Source organism: Urocitellus parryii, chromosome 10, assembly GCF_045843805.1.
Source record: "Urocitellus parryii isolate mUroPar1 chromosome 10, mUroPar1.hap1, whole genome shotgun sequence".
NCBI lineage: Eukaryota > Metazoa > Chordata > Mammalia > Rodentia > Sciuridae > Urocitellus > Urocitellus parryii.
In genome coordinates, this window is record NC_135540.1 from 31915689 (window position 1) to 31930228 (window position 14540).

The 14540-nt window shown below is 36.7% G+C and overlaps 1 pseudogene; it reads left to right on the plus strand.

The window, feature by feature from the left end:
• Nucleotides 1–1012: 1012 nt before the first annotated feature.
• Nucleotides 1013–7333, plus strand: LOC113187880 (cyclic AMP-dependent transcription factor ATF-4 pseudogene; annotated as a pseudogene).
• The last annotated feature ends 7207 nt before the right edge of the window (nt 7334–14540 follow it).

A 14540-nucleotide genomic window follows, 5' to 3' on the forward strand; every position in this document is an offset into this window, starting at 1 on the left:
TCTTTGCTAGCACAAAGCAGCAAATTCTCTCTTTTCTCTTCACTTAAGGTGCAGTTTATATGAAACAAAATAAGCTGTCGTGTTACATTTCAAGGAAGGGAGGCCCCTGTTAGGGTTTAGATGTGAGGTGTCCCCCAGAAGTTCATATGTGAGACAATGCAAGAAGGTTCAGAGGAGAAGTGATTGAGCTGTGAAAGACTTAACCCAATCAGTGAATTAATCCCCTGGTGGGATTAACTGAGTAGTAACTGGAGGCAGGTGGGGTGTGGCTGGAGGAGGTGGGACATTGGGGTCATGGCTTTGGGGTATATATTTGTATCTGGCAAGTGGAAATTTCTCTCTCTGCTGTCTGATCATCATGTCAGCTGCTTCCCTTTGCCATACTCTTCCACCATGAGGTCTTGAGCCCCAGGGAAGAGAGCCAGCCACTTATGAACTGAGACCTCTGAAATCATGAGTCCCTAAACAAACTTACCTCCTCTGTTGTTCTGGTTGAGTCCTTTTAGTCACAGAAGTGAAAAAACTGACTAAAACAGACCCCTGGTTGTACCAGATTAAATCTGGCACATTAGAAATGCCTTGGAGTTATAAATAAATACCATAAAAGTGAAGAGAAGTTTTGAGACTCCTTTGTGTCACCCTGTATGATTCAAACTACATGGCATATCAGATAACTTTTTGGAGTATGTTAACCATGCACATATTTTATGAACCAACAGGGAAACTGGTTAGAAAATAAAGAATGGGTTAATATCACATGCCCAATCCAACCACCCATTCCCACCTACCCAGACCTAACAGGTTCAAGTACCACGAAATATAGAAAGACAGTGAGGAAGATACTTTCATCTATTATTCTGTGAGATACCGAGGAACCAGCAGCATACTTTAATTTTCAGGTGAGGAAATGGAATGCAGCGTCAGGCAGCATCTTATTACCTCCATTGCTATCCAGGCACTGTTATGTGTGCTACTTTGGGAGCATGCTGGGTAGCACTCTGACATGAAAGTCATGGTCCCACAGAAGGCAGCAGCAGCAACAGCAGGTACAGTAGTAAGTTGCCCTGAAGTAGGTACACAGACAGAAAACATGCCATGAGGGAGGCTTATGCATGGGAACTAGAACTAGGGTTATAAACGCATTAGTGACAAGCTCTGGCATCCCTGAGATAAAATTGAATGTTTTATTGAGATGCTAGAGGTCTCATTTCACGCAAGAGAAAGAGTCAGCACAATTTGAATCATCCCTACTAAAGAGTTCTTGGAATCCATAAGCTAGTCAGATTTGGGGAAATACAGATGGAAAAGCCATTTAACATTTATTAAAATTTTATTAAATGCCAATCACTAAAGGTGGGTTCCATGAAAGGTATTCAATGTCTAAAAGGCACTGCTTAGCTCAGTAGTATCCCAATAAATACTGAATGAATGAATGAATGAAAATTTTAAGAGATAAAGCCTAATCCCTAGACCAGTGGGTCTCAAGGCATCAGTAGTGCTGATGCTTTGGGTCCAGGCACCTAGATATTTGTAAGATGTGCAAATCTTCCATCACCACCTCAGATCTACTAAATTAGAAATTCTGGAGGAAACACTGAAGGTGACAACAACCTGTATTGTCTCAAGCCCTCCAGGTGATCAAAAGTGTGAAAACAGCTACCTAAATGAGAAAACCCAAGAAGAATGGGGCCAGCCAAAAGGAAAACAGGAAGATGCCAAAAGAGGAAGGATAGAAGAAGTTAAAAAGAAGAAGAAGATGAAGATGAAGAAGAAGAAGAAGAAGAAGAAGATTTAAAGTCACATGTGCAATTTATCTATTGTTGTTCTAAACCTAACCCTGTTTGTGAGAGTTCCATTTCTTTGCTGACATTTCAGCCATTGGATTGACAAAAATGCAGTGTGTCAATATCACATACCCTGTCCAGCCACCCACCCTCACATACCCAGCCCTACAGACTCAAGCCCCTTTATTAGAGCAAGTTCATGGTGTGTCGATACTTAGGAAAGAAGAAATTTAAGATAGACTACAATTCACAGCTTGTGGAATAAAAACCTGGAGCACTGTGGCTGGGTGGAGGAACTACCTCAGGAAAACTGCCAGAAGAAATCAAACCTCTACTGGCCATCACCAGTTATGCCTCCATAAAGATGCCTTTTATAGTAAAATCACACTGTTTTCCAAAGGGCAGTCACCAGGTTCCCATGGTCATGAAGCCTGTAGCATAGCCAAAAATTATAAGCCTAAAAGCTTTTGGTTAGAAGCCTAGAGTAGGTTCTAAAATGAAAAAGAAGAAAATATACAAAAGAGTACAACAGAAGAAAATTAAATATTTCTGTAAGAATGAATATATCACTTTTCTAAATAGAACACACCCCAATTAGTTTTCCACAGGAAATGACCAATGCTTTAGTAAAGAAGGCACATTGGATTTCAGTTCTTTAGGGAATGAAGCCATTCGTGACTAAGGTAATCACCAGCTCAGAGGCAACTCCTTGTTTTATTTTGGCACTAATTGCTTACCACATAGAAATAGCCAGACAATGTAGTCTTTATGACCATAAATTTGCATTCAATTCAATTCAATTGAGAATCTGTAAACAAAAAAATTCTTAGCTTGGTGCTTGTCACAATATGCTACATTCTGCTCAGTTTTCTCATCTGAAAAATTAGGATTATATCTAGTTCACAGAGTGATTCTAATAATTAAATTACTCATTACATATCAAACACTTTCTGCAGTGTTTGATAGTGTGTAAGAAATTGTTCATTCACTTGTCCTCATTTTCTTGCAAAGATGCTGCTGATACCTAAATACTCTCTAAGGAAACCACAAGAAGGCATTGACAGATAAAACTAATTGATCAGCACACAATTTCAGGTTCATGAAATAGTTGTCAACTTACTAAATTACTTATGCAGCAAATGATCCAGAATTTGCTTCACCATCTTCTTCTATACTTAAAAGACTTAAAAGATAATCAGAAGTGTATTTTGCATGCTAATTTGAATGTAAATCTTTGGTTATTTGCTTTTGAAATTTAGAACTGGTATATGGTAATGTACATGAAACTACAGTAAAGTGGATCCTTGGCAATATAATGGAAAGCCAGGGAATTTGTTTAAAAAGTTATTAAGTGTAGATTAGAAATTAGACAATTTCCTCTGGGGTGGTTTGACCTCTTCAGGCTGATTGTACACACTTCCCCTAGGTCTCTGACAATATTACCAGAACAAAAAATATTTAGTACAACAGTAGTAAATTAGATTGATTAATACTAATTGTACTATTCTTAAGTAGCACCTATCTCATAGGGTTTATATGAATGTTGTATAAATTAATATATAAAAGCCCTTATTATGAATACATGAAATTCATGAATACTTGAAAGCCCTCATCATACAAAAAAGAAGTTAACTTTGTCATTATCAGAAAGAACACTGTGAAGGGAAAGTTAGGATTCATAAATATTCATTTATTATGACCAAAAATATAAGAGATCCACAGTTGTTCAAGTCCATTGATAAGGGGAGAGGTCAACCAATTATTAGATCTTTTTAGTTAGCCAGTTCTCCTAGAAATATCTCTTCCTATTGTGGAGAAACATGTGGCAGCCTATCACAGACAGAGGTATTTGTTGTTATGTCTTGAAGTCCATCTTTAATATTTTCAGTTCAAATATTTTTGGAGTGGGACTGGAGTTGTAGCTCAATGGTAGAGTGCTCCTCTCACTTGTATGAGGCACTGGGTTTAACCCTCAGAACCACATAAAAATAAATAAAATAAAGGTATTGTGTCCATCTAAAGCTAAAAAAGTATTTTAAAAATATTTTTGGAGCAACTATTGTGTGATAGACTGTGAAGTTGCTTTGGATAAAGCAGTAAAAAAGATAAACAATGGCCTAGCAGTCAAGGGATTTGTGGTCTCTTTCTGCTAGCACTTTCTACTCTATTCTATTCCCCAACTTCCCCCCCATCTACCACCCTTAGAATGAGCCCATACCTAACAGAAACGTCCCATTTCAGGTCTCAATTCCTTTTATTTCATTATAATTCAGTATATCATACCCATATACAGCTTCAAATACAATAATTTTAATCATAACCAATTTGTCATCTACCAAGGGACAGTACTGGAATGGTTTAAACAGTTGTGTAGATAATTCACTTTAGTTGATAAATAATTCATTCATCAATCTGTCATAAGTTTTAAATGAACCAAAGCTTATTTTCACATATTGCTCACTGGATCTTAGGGGGAAAAAGACATTCTCCTTTTCCTCAAAAAGGAAAAAAAAATCTAGTCAGACATGGGGTGCATGCATGTAATCCCAGCAGCTCAGGATACTGAGGCAGGAGGATTATGAGTTCAAAGCCACCCTCAGCAACTTAGAGAGGACCTGTTTTTAAATAAAATGCAAAAAAGAAGAGGGGTGTCTGGGGACTTGGCTCAGTGGTTAAACACTCCTGGGTTCAATTCCTGGTACAAAAAAAAAAAAAGCAGGGGGAGACAAAAATTCTTTAAATTTGGTTGGACTTGAGCTAACAGCTTTCCTTCTAAAATCCATATTTAAAAAAATAAACAAAAATGTTTAATAAGATGGGCTTGGAATTTCTGTGGGTACAGCTTATAAGGGAGAAACTTGGTGAATCTAAGGTTGTTAAACATTTTTATTACTTTTCAAGTTTACCATGGAGAAAACAATTCAAAATTAAAATGTATAAATTTTGCTTCAGTGTGCCAGTCTTGAAATTCTCAAAAGCTCTATTATTTTAAGCCTAGACTCATAATGAATAAGGAAAAAATGCATCTAATCAATCATTTGCAAGTTCCTAAAAATGAAAGATTCTCAAATTTAAAACTTCCACAATTGGCATCAGTTTATGTGAGATGAACATAAAAAATCACTATAAAAAAACTGTACAAAGAAAAAGAGAAACAGAATTCGTCTATAGATGCACATATACAATATTTAAAGGAAGACAAAGGATGCTTGCAACATGTGCCATGTCATTTTTTAATTCTTTTCGCATGTTCACTTTGTCTTCCTTCAGTAAAAATAACATTTAGAAATGATAAAAGTAACTGTTGAAATTAAAATTCAGTGAATAAAATGCTGGGTTCTGGATCCATGAGTGTAACATATACTGAATTAACTCTTCTACCAAAAATAACTTTAAAAGTTGGAAAAACATATAAACAATCCTCTGAAGGCATTAGAGACTTGTGCCAAGTAACACTGAGCAGCTAGAATCCTTGAGAAAGGAAAGCATACAAGATGTATTAACCTTGACCTTGGAATTTTCCTCAGGGCATTTTCCAAATTGTAGTGAAAGTGAGGAAAACCCAAGAAGAAAGCAGCAGTCCCATACATCTAAGGAAAGGAGCTGGAGTTAAGGATTCTAACAGAGCTGAGATTTAAGGAACAAACTGTTGAGGTGAAAGGAACTTGGGAAAGCACCCAAATCTCTGCACTCAGCTTACCCTCAAATTGTTAGTCAACATCTGAGCTATGACAAAGCAAGCCTCTAAGAAATATATAGAAAACAGCAGACAGAAAACGCTAATGCCATGATTTCCGCAGCTGAAGGACACTGGGAAAATTCAAGAATAGAAATCAAGGTGGAGAAGACTTGCTAAACCCAGAGACTTGGGAAAAGACATGTCCTAGAAATGATCACATCCTATAATTAGCAAAAATGAAATAGGTCAGACATAACAAAGCTTAAAATCAAGTCTTGACTGGATCAGGTCATCCACTGAAACCCTTTATTACTAAAAAACAAAAATTAACATTTTTTTGTGGGAATATCAGAGTCTTTACATCTTCTCAGCTGTAATCTGAAAACTGATTATAAAACAAGCTTAAAATAACAAAAGCAAATAACCAAAATAAACAGAAAGGAAAGGATATTTTAAATTAAAAAAAAAAAAAAAACACCAATGTGTCATCTGCCATGTCTTCCAGGAGGTCAGCATACTGCCCTTCAGCCTGCACATGAATCTTGTGCATCAGCCTCCACAGAGATTTATGTCACTTCCTGTTGCATCACTTCCTGTTCCTGTGCATGCACCTTGACTTCCAGGCCAACTTCCAGCACTGAGCTACTGGACTCCCGGGGTCCTGCCATTTACCAGCACCATAGGCCACCTCTATTGAAAGGCTCTCATTTTTGTGCTGCCTGTGAAAGTTGCTGACATCTCCCAGGATGTGGCAGAGGTGGTGGGATGCCAGTGATCATCTGAAAGTATCATTCAAAAGATATCTTGCTGGCACCCCACAGTTCTATGAAATAAATTTATTTCAAGTTATGTGAAATATGAAAACTTTCCCCCCTTTCTGACTTGCACAACTTTACTTGATTATACACTAGAAAGGAAAGGATGATTGCCAAGTATATTATTAATTTGTGGAGAACTCCAATTTTTATGTAGAGAGAGCTGTACTGAGGCATTGACCAACCCATCCACAGCCAGCCATTCGGAGGAGCTCGCCTTGTCACCGGAGAACCCATGAGGTTTGAAGTGCTTGGCCACCTCCAGGTAGTCATCTAGGAGACCTAGGCTCTCTTGAGCCCCCAAACCCGACTGGTCGAAGGGGGACATCAAGTCCCCCGCCAACACCTCGCTGCTCAGGAAGCTCAGTGATCTCTTTGCCCCCCTACTCCAGGAGACTAATAAGGAGCCCCCCCAGATGGTGAACCTAATTGGCCATCTCCCAGAAAGTTTAACAAAAACAGATTAGGTTGCCCCTTTCACGTTCTTTCAACCTCTTTCCCTTCCCCCTGGGGTTCTTTCTTCCACTCAAGATCATTCCTTTAGCTTAGAGCTAGGCAGAGAAGTGGATATTTCTGAAGGAGAGAGAAAGCCCAACTCTGCTTCTTATGGTACTATGATCCCTCAGTGTGTCAAGGAGGAAGATGCCACCCCAGATAATGACAGTGGCATCTGTATGAGCCCAGAGTCCTACCTGGGCTCTTCTCAGCATAGCCCTTCCACCTCCAGAGGCTCTGCTAATGTCAGCCTGCCATCTCCAGATAGCCCTTGTGGGTCTAACTGCCCCAAAGCTTATGACCTTCCTGGAGATAAAATGGTTATAGCAAAAGTAAAAGGTGAGAAGATGGATAAAAAATTGAAAAAAATAGAGCAAACCAAGACAGCAGCTACCGGGTACTGCCAGAAGAAGAGGGCAGAACAGGAAGCTCTTACTGGTGAGTGTAAAGAGCTAGAAAAGAAGAATGAGGCTCTGAAAGAGAAGGCAGATTCTCTGGCCAAGGAGATCCAGTATCTGAAAGATTTGATAGAAGAGGTCCGCAAGGCAAAGGGGAAATAAGGGTCCCTCAGTAGGGTAGTCAGGAGTGCTGTGCTTGTACATATGTCTCTCGTGCTGAAGCTGTGTTGTAATAAATTATTTTGTAGTTATACTAAAAAAAAAAAAAGAGATGAGCTATACTGAGAATATTTAGACTTTTTAGAAAATCGTTTATCCACTATTTAAAAAAAAAGTTGAAGAAATCATGAAGAACAGCAAGAAATTTCAAGTGGTAATGATAAGAAGTATCTTTGTGGTATCCATTTAACTATTGAAAAAATAGAATGTTTATCTTAAGACCTATTGAAGTGAGAGCTGTTTGTAAAGTCTTCCTTATTTGTAAGCTGCCCTACATGAAGTAGTCCTAGTGAATAATGAGGGTTAATTAGACTTGCTTGAAACTGTGCCTGTGAAAGTTCAATACAGTCTTATTTCGAGCATATTGTGGTTTTCTCTTGCTTATTTTAATTTTCAAATATTATAGTATGCCACAGTTAAAAGTAGTAATGATCTACTTAGCAAAAAGAAATTTTTTTGTGTGTTATTATCTCAAAAGTTAAAATAAGATGTTCTTCTGCCATTATTCTGATTTTTCAGGGTATTACCTAATATGTTTTGGAGGTGGATCCAAGAACTTCTTAGATTTTCTGTTGGAATTAATGTAAGAGTGTCTGATTCAATGATGAACAGGAAGTAAAGTGGGGTAACTTTTAAGTGATAATGTCATTTATGTCTTTAGCTTTATGATTAAAATCCTGTTAAAACTAAATGGCATTAGTTCTTATCTGTCCCCAAATTGGAAATTTACTTTAGTCAGTATTTTAAAGGAATATAAAGCCATAACAAAAGCCATAATTATTTTTACCCTAGAGTGCTAGTTAATGAATGCAAATAGATTGAAGAGATTTAGAGTTATTCTTCATTTAATGGTGCTTAATGATGTTTCTTTTCAGTACATTTTAATACAGGTAATTTTCTTCAACAAAAATGAGAAATAATGCTCATTGACTATATGTGAGATATGATGGTTGAGATAGGAGTTCTTTTTCAAGATTTTAAACTATACTATGTATTCTACAAAGGATTTAATTTTTCATGAAATTTCTTAGTTTTCACATTCTATAAAATAGAAATAATAGCTTAAACAGAGAGATAGAGATGATCAGGTAACTCAGAATTTAAAATAATATGTTTAATATATAAAAATTATGAAAGTATGGACAAAAAATGAGGAGTGAAAGAATTTCAACAGGATATTGAACTTGTGAAACATCATCAAATGGACATTCTAAATCTGAAAAATTGTTTAAAAATCTAAAATTAAAAATTTGGCAAAGTTGACAAAGCAGAATAGAAGGTTTATGATATCAAAAACAAGACCTAGAAAATATAAAAGTTAAATATCAAAGAGAAAAATAAATAGCACTGTGTGTGAGAAAAAATAGAACCAGATGTTGCAGAAAAGCACTGGATACAGTTGAAAGGTCAATCGTATGTGTGATTAGATGTCCAAAAGAAACAAGAAAAACAATATGGCAGAAACATTTGAAAACACAGATGACAAAAAATTTTCCAACATTAAAAGATATCAATGATGCAAGACAATCATCAAAGTCAATATAAGATTAACTACAAAGAACACTACCACTAAACACCTCATATTTTTAACTTTCTAAAAACCAAAATAGATACGGCTAGAACAATAATTGTAATCTGAAAAGTTGCCCAAAAGAAAAACGACCAAATTGACACATGAACAGTTAAGAATATGTTAAGAGAAAGGAGCAGTAGAGACATCATACATGGTGAAAAGATCTGTATGTGACACAGAAAGAAAGGAGAGGAAAAAGTGGAACAACAATAATATTTGAAAAGAAAATGGCCAAGAATATTTAATGTTCAAAAAATGCCACAAGCGAACATTTTGTAAAATGGAAACAAAATAAAATTTGAACAATTGAGGTATAATTGTAATTTTTAAAAAAAAGATCTTAGAACTGGATGAGTTCTGGGAAATGAACTAATAAAATTCAGTGATTTTTATAGAGGGAACAGTTTGAGAGTTATACAGGTAAATTACCTAAGGAAAGTCAGACCAGGCACAGCCAGAATCAGAACCCTTGAATTCAAATTAATGACCTTTTCACTTCAAAATTTTCTCTCATTTGATTTTATTATGTCAGAATCATTATCAGATGATATAGATCATTCTATCATTTCAAAGATAGATTTTCCTAAACTATTTTTAAAGCTTTCCTGCTGACCTTTATATATTGCCTAACATGTTGACAGTGAGAAAAAGCAGTATTAGGTGAGTCACTTGTTCAAGATCACATAATTTTAGAGATAAACAAGGATTAAAATTTAGGTCACTCAACTTTCAAGTGACAATGTTTTTCTTATTCAGCTTTTTCAGTTTTGTTTTGTTTTTTGTTGTTTTTATTTACAAAAGACTTTTGAGCACTGCAAAACCACCGTTCTTTCACTTTTTGTTAGCTTTAACAATTACTTGTTTTGAGATCCATGCAATTTCTAATCCAGTCCCTGTGCTCTGAAAGGGGAAGGACTAAGGAGAGAATGGAGAAAGGAACTGTAATATATTGATAGCAGCCATCTAACTTTTGTTGACCTAACACTTTTCCTCCTTTATTTTGGAAACAGATTCCACTTCACCCCTGGATGTGAGATGACATGACTCGGCTATGACAAAAACCATAGACCTCACTCTTATTCAGCCATTGGTCCAGGGTTGGGAACCTCATTCAAGCTTGTAATATTAGGCTTCTCATTATGGCCTTTAAGTTCAAAATGTTCACTCTTTAGTCATGAAGCCATGAGTTTCTAGTCATGAAGCCAGAAACTGATAATGGCCATATCTCAACCAGTTTAGGAAAATGAAGCCAGTATTCAAAAATAAGTAAGGGAAAAGGAAGAGGATAAATGATACAGATTAAAGGCCTTAGTTCTATGTTCCATCTTCCCTGCCTTTTCCACTATTAAGGTAAGCCTATAAATATACACTTTTGCCTGATAAGCTCAAATTGAGTTTTAATCCCTTGAAATTCCGAAATTTTCATCTGATGCAAAGATTTGTACTTAAAACTGAAACCCTGTGGAGTGTAGGCCCTACTATGTGGAACTGGCTGAGTCCAAAATGGAATAGGAACAGTGAAAATCCTCCATCTCCATCTGAGTATTTAACATCCCTGTTATGTATTGTATTGGTTTAAATAATGTCTCCTAAAAACTCTTGTCCACCTGGAATCTCAGAATGTGACCATATTAGCAAAGAGGGCCTTTGCAAATTAAGGTCATACTGGATTGAAATGGTCCAAAATCCAATGACTGATATCCTTATAAAAAGAGAACGTACAGAGACACAAGAAAGAAGGCAATGTAAAATCAAAGTGGTGCAACTAAAAGCCAAGGAATGCAAAAGATTGCTAGAGCCACCAAAAACCATGAAGAGGCAAGTAAGGATTCTTCCCTAGAGCCTTCATCAGGAGCATAGTCTTGCTGACACCTTGATTTTTGACATCTGAAATGTGACAGAATGTTGTTAGCCGCTTACCTTGTGGTAAGTTGTTATAGCAGCTCCAGGAAACTAATGCATGCAGTAATAAAGCTGTGGGTAAAAACATTGCCTATTGCATTTTAGGAGTCAGACCATGTACCTAACAAGGCAGATGGTTTTGAAAATTGAAAGAAAACATATAAAAGTACTTGATCATGTTCCTACTTCCTAAAGACTGCAGGAAAATGCTAGAAAGAGAAGTTTTAGTTCAAACCTACTCAACTGAAGAAGACTAAAGATAACCTAATCATACAAACAAGGGGCATATTCAGATTTTGTGGGTCTGACAGTTACACAAGTTAGGAGATTATATTTAAATTTAAAAGAATACAAAATTGTATCTTAAAATGAATACTACAAAAGACATAAAAATCAATTGCACATTTTTAGAAGTTGACAAATGCTACAAACAACATCAATTCAAAAACTTTTAAAATTATTGTTATTAATATTATCAAATAACTCCCTGATACAGCTAATATCTATCCTATATTTTTGGCAGGTATTCTTTGATAAGTTCTTAATATGGCAATGATTTTTAATACTTCTAAAGAGGACAGAAAAATAATCTAGTCTTTAATATAGCTTATTGAAATCTATTTTTTTACTATTTTTTTGAGGTTTAGAAATTTTCCTTTCACTTTCACAACTAATTATAGAATTTTGCTTCTTCTAAATTCCTCCAGTTTCTCAACCAGGTGACTTTTTTGTCAGAGATTAAGCCCCCAGAAAATTGTAGCTCTATAATATAGCTCAGTATGCTTGTACCCAACATACACACATACACTCACACAAACACACACACACATACACACACACACACACATATACACACACACACAACACACATAAATGGCTCCTCCAGCAGTTCGTCCAGCTCATCAAGGTTTCACCTATTTTCTTCACTCTTTTAGGTTTGGGATTTGTGATGTTAGATTAGTTATGAGACCTTGTTATTAGCTCCCAAAGAGGAGAGCAAGGAGGATTTCATATCCTTCTTTTGGGGGTTAAAGACGAGGCACAAATACTCAGTTGGGTATACCAGGACCTGTTACTGGAGGTCAGTCAAATGTAGAAATAGTGCTAAAGATACACTCTCACTCAACTCACAACCTAGGGACACCACTGCACCTTTAAGACTGACCTTTAAGCTGGCACAGCCCAGAAGCTACTTTGCAACTATAGCTGCTGCTCCCACACCAAACCAAAAGATGCAGAGTGACCAAGAGCATTTGAACTTAACCTTTTTTAGATTCATAATAAATCTACTTATGCAAAGAGCTTGGATTAAAAGAGGCCCATTTAATCAGCAGCCTGACAATTATATAGAGTTGGACAATCAGGAGCTATGCTAGACAGCTATGCTGAATTCTCAGTTTCACAACTCAGGAAGCTATTCTAAGGTTATTAGTTGAAAGCTTTTTGTTTTGCTTGTTTCAGGCAACAGAAAACATCCGAATCTCAACTCAAGTCTCCACCAAAAGCAATTTTACTGGTTTAATGTCACAAGACCATCCAGAAGCACAGTAAGTTTCCATGCAGTTAAGTCTTGCTATGTTTCTCTGTGATTTTCTTGGCTTTGCCCTTGTCCAAGTTCTGGCTTCATCCCTAGACTGATTTACATCTTGATCACACAGTGACTTCCTGAAGCAGCAGACACTGTAGTCTCCTTCTTTCATGTTCAGGCAAAGGAGATGATAAATATTTCACAAGCCCCAAAGGTTTATGAGCTTTGTGCCAAAGTCAGTTCTACAGATAAGAGTGTCATCCAGGTTTGTACCTTGGTCTTCATTCTCACTGCTATACGACTTACCTGCTAGAAATGATTTTTAATAATCCCTGGAGCTTACTGTGTGATCAATCCCACACAAATCCTTAATTTCCTACTTGCTAAACAATGGAGAATGGCTAGAATGTCTCTTGGATAGGCAAACAAAATGTCTATAGTAATCACAGTGGATTTTCTTGCATAGTGCACCAATAAAACCATGAGATTCTGGAAGACTGAGACAGTACTGACTCAGCTCTACATTCTCAGGCCCTTCTTCATGGATGGCATGTAATCCATATTCAACAGTCATCTGAATGAATGAAAAAAATAGAAGAATACTTGATTCTCTTTGAAAATATATTTGTCATCAACCATTCCTGTAATTCCTGAAGCATAGTATACTTGTAATAATATTTGTACAATACCTTATTGTTCAATCCCACCTTGCATGGTTATAATTTTTACCTATTGCTTCCTAGGTCTTTCACTTGATTTCAACACATTACTGATTATTTTTAGAGCTGCCATTAACACAGACTTCAATTGCTGTCCTGTTTTCCCCTTGAGCAGTGAAGCAGTTGCCATGGAAACAGAATCCAATGCCTCTCTAGAGCCTCACATCAATGCAGTTTGATGAGAGGAACTAACATATTACCTCCTACCTGTACTTCACAAGTCTGCAGATATGTTACTCAAAAAAGATGCAAGTCATTACTGGAGGAAGGCATACTTGATGAAGCATAGGTTTGACAGCTTGTCTGAGAAAATGTATCAGAGCTCCCATCTGGAAATAATGCTTTAATCAGAGGGGGAGAAATATTTTAATGCTTGAATTGACTAAAAATGCAAAGTCACAAGGTAGATGTTATTGAAAGGTTAGAGGGAGAATAATTTTATTTGGTACCACTCAAAAGCACAAAGCCACAGATGAGTAGCCCTTCTCCCAGAACCATGTATGGTGATTTTGTGGCAGGAAGTATCTTTTCCTCCAGTTTTACCATGCACAAAAATTGGGACTTGAAATCTTATCCGGGTGGACTAATGAGGGAAAGACAAAGTAGTTTACCAATCAACACTGGATGAGGCAGCTCCTGTCACCCAAGGGATTTTCTCTGGAGACAGTTGCAGTTGCTATATCCTTAGTTTCTGCTCTTTCAACAGCTGTGCAGGGGCTACACTGGCTATGTGAGACATTCTGCAGGGAAGCAACAGCAACAGACACACAGAGTAGAAATTATCCATCACCAAACTTTTTATCACCTTTATTGGGACATTTTTGAACTGATTCATCAAGGGTCAATAACTGGTTCTAAATTCATGGAATTTAGTTCTAAGTGGAGTTGGTTTTAAATCTCAAGAAGAACAAATTTTCATAGTAAGACTAAGGTTTGGCCTTTTCAGCACAACAGGATATTTTATTTGGTGACTGGATATGTTATGACAGCATTTTCTATCACATCATGAGATGCTTGCACAGAATACTCTGTAGATCTCTGAGGGTAACCTGAACTAACCCAAGGATGTGATCTAGAAGAAACCAGGATGAGGCAGACACATGTTATACAGGGGCCAGTGGATGGGAAAAGAGAAGATTATAATCTTAGAGTCAACTTTGTCAACCAGAACCTAAAGCATATGGACCTAAGCAAAGCAGATGTAGTGAATAGAAGAGCCACTGCCAAGTAATCCTAAATGGAGTATTGAATCTTAGGAACAGGAAGGAAACAATGAGCAGATGAGAAATAAAGCTGGACAGGTACATGTACAGACTGGAACAGGGTCAATAAACTGAGAACAGTACCAGAAAAAAAGAAAGAGGCAGGAGATGAAACAGGCTACAGAATGAATAGTTGGGATTCCACCCCATAGATTGTTGTGGAATT